A 3104-nucleotide genomic window follows, 5' to 3' on the forward strand; every position below is an offset into this window, starting at 1 on the left:
CTCTTAATTCAACACGTCCAAACATCACATAATTATCCTCCAGAAATTCTACACATAATATACAATAATCCCAAAGTATTCAGAGCTACTAAACACAAGCGGAAGCAAGAAAACACGAGTAGGTTAAACATGTAACCTACTGATGAAAACTGGCGGAAATGCGGGTGACTATGCCTCGTCTCCTACTAGATCCAACCCGAACTCTGCAGACTGGGCAATTTAAAACGAAAGGCCCAGGGGAAAACATTTAACAACGTTAGAGTGAGTGGACAAAAATTAAAATAATAAATAAAATATTTATGTTTCCCCAAATTAATTTCTAAGGAAAAATCGAATGCATGCCGCAAGCGATAAAACTTTTATCCCATAAAATATCGAACCTCTCAGACTCTATAATATATGTATGTATTTACACTCGTCCATACTCCCTATATAAAATTCATGGGTCTATATAGGGCTACTACGCTTGCGTCCAATGCTCACGTCACGTCTTAATGCGGTACTACACTACGCCATCAAGGTGGACAGACGGGTGTATAAATATGTGTCCATAGCCCATATATGAATTAAACACTCAAATAGGGCTACTACGCTTACGCCCAACGCTCACGTCACACCATAATGCGGCTATATGCTACGGCATTAAGGTGGACAGACACATATGGCTAGCTAGCATTTATATACATACTCTCTCATAAATATATATTTATATCCACCGAAAATCCTATTTTCGGTAACTCTCCAAGAGAAATAAAATCGTCAAAATAAAATGACGTCAAAATGCTCCACAACATTAATTGTTCATCTATGAACTATAGCATGCATTTTATTTAAAACAAAAGTCCACTCACAAATTTGGCCTAAGCCTGATGTCGATCTGGGGCCTCGTCTGCTCGAGCCTCCTCACGTCCTGTTCCAAATATAATATTAATTTCCCAACCAAAAATCCAGAACGTACTCAAAAATAGGCAAAATAATTATAAGCCGTAACCACGCTCATTCTCGCCTAACTTCGATATTCTTAAATCGGAACGATCCGAACTTAAATATCATACTCAACAGTCGTAAATACAACCTCTCCAAAATACGACTTAAATCCTACGGCCGGATTCTACATTAATTAACCGCCAAAAATACCAAACTTCGGAAATTCACAAACCTATCCAAATCTCATCCAAAAATTCCATAAATCACATCAATATACTCCTCTTAATATTCCACACTTAAAACCCTAAAAATCTCCTAACCGGCGGCGGCGCCGCCGGAAGGCTCCGCCGGCAGCGGCGGCCGGTGGCCAATTCCGGCGACCTCCAAAACCTATGAAATTTTGACAGAATAATCCTCTCATCAAGCTCTACAACTTTCATAACTAGGACAAACACCAATTCCAAGCCTAACTAGGGAAATCGACTAAAAACATCAAAAACGCCATAAAACTTCCACCTCAAATTTCTCCTTACCTAGCTCAAGAGGGAGTGAGTCCTTTTAGGGCAAGACTGTTGGGTTGGAGGGCTACAAAACCATACCAAGCTTACCTGGATTGGTGGCCGGAGGAGGGAGTTCCGGCGACGTAAACCCTAACACAGTCGGACCTCTCGGGCCCGATATCACCCTCACGGCGGCGCTAGGGAAGCTGTCATCGGTCCAAGAAGGTTGCTGGGTTGAAGACCGATCGATTGGGACCGGTGCGGCGGTCTGGGGTGGCCGGACGGCGGCGGTCTGGCGGTCGGAAAACCGGACAGCGGGAGGGGCTCGGGAGAGAGAGAACCGGGAGGAGAAAAGAGAGGAAAAAGAGAAAAGAAAAGATGGGCCTCTACACCCGGTCCAACAACCTTATATACCAAAACCCACTCTAAAATTTACACCCCAAAATAATACCCTAATAAAAATTACCTTTTACTAGCTAAAATTTACCATTTTTACCGTCGACATAATTTCCTCCCACGAATAATCCTCCGCACAATAATCATCCCCGAAACCCCTCTAGGGACCAATTAAACTATTAACTCAATGATCAAGACGGTAAAATTCTTATTATAATCACGCTAGTAAATAAGGTAAAAATATAAGGGTCGGGATGTGACAATTCTCTCCTCCTTATAAAAATTTCGTCCTCGAAATTAACATACCTGTCATCCGAAGAGTTAGGGATACTGCTGCATCATTTGCTCCTCTGATTCCCAAGTAGCTTCTTCTACTTGATGACTCATCCAAAGTACCTTGACAAGCAGGATTGTCTTGTTCCTAAGCACTTGCTCCTTTCGGTCGAGAATCTGAACCGGTTCCTCTTCATAGGTCAAATCTCTCGTCAAACTGATCGGCTGCTCTTGCAGCACATGAGAAGGATCGGCAATATACTTGCGAAGCATGGATACATGAAACACATTATGTATCCTAGCTAACTCTGGAGGCAAGGCTAATCGACAAGCAAGTGAGCCAACTCGCTCTATTATCTCATAAGGGCCAATATACCTCGGGCTAAGCTTCCCACGCTTCCCGAAGCGCACAACCCCTTTCCAAGGAGATAATTTCAGGAACACCCAATCCCCCACTTGAAATTCAAGATCTCTCCTACGGACATCCGCATAACTCTTCTGCCTACTGATGATACCCCGATCTCAAATCAATCTTGGAGAAAACAGAGGCACCCCTCAACTGATCAAATAAATCATCGATCCGAGGCAACGGATATTTATTCTTCACTGTGACCTGATTCAACTTCCTATAATCAATGCATAGTCTCATGGTGCCATCTTTCTTCTTAACAAACAACACTGGAGCACCCCATGGAGACATGCTAGGCCGAATAAAACCCTTATCTACCAATTCCTGCAATTGAATCTTCAACTCTTTCAATTCCGCTGGAGCCATTCTGTAAGGCGCCTGAGAGATAGGCATAGTTCCAGGAAGTAATTCTATAGAGAAGTCTATCTCCCTTTCAGGAGGCAAACCAGGCAACTCCTCAGGAAAAACATCCGGAAACTCTCTTACTACAGGAATATCTTCTAATCCCACAACTCCCATACTTGTATCCACCACATGAGCTAAAAATGCTTGACAGCCTTTACTCAACAATTTCCTTGCAGCAACAGCGGAAATTATGC

At 42.8% G+C, this 3104-nt stretch overlaps 1 pseudogene; it reads right to left on the bottom strand.

Annotated features, from left to right (window-relative positions):
• Positions 1-2168: 2168 nt before the first annotated feature.
• Positions 2169-3104, bottom strand: part of LOC101307111 — a pseudogene marked incomplete at both ends in the record, with an annotated part of 109806 nt that continues 108870 nt past the window's right edge.

The sequence above is a fragment of the Fragaria vesca genome, linkage group LG4 (genome assembly GCF_000184155.1).
Source record: "Fragaria vesca subsp. vesca linkage group LG4, FraVesHawaii_1.0, whole genome shotgun sequence".
Classification (NCBI taxonomy): Eukaryota; Viridiplantae; Streptophyta; class Magnoliopsida; order Rosales; family Rosaceae; genus Fragaria; species Fragaria vesca.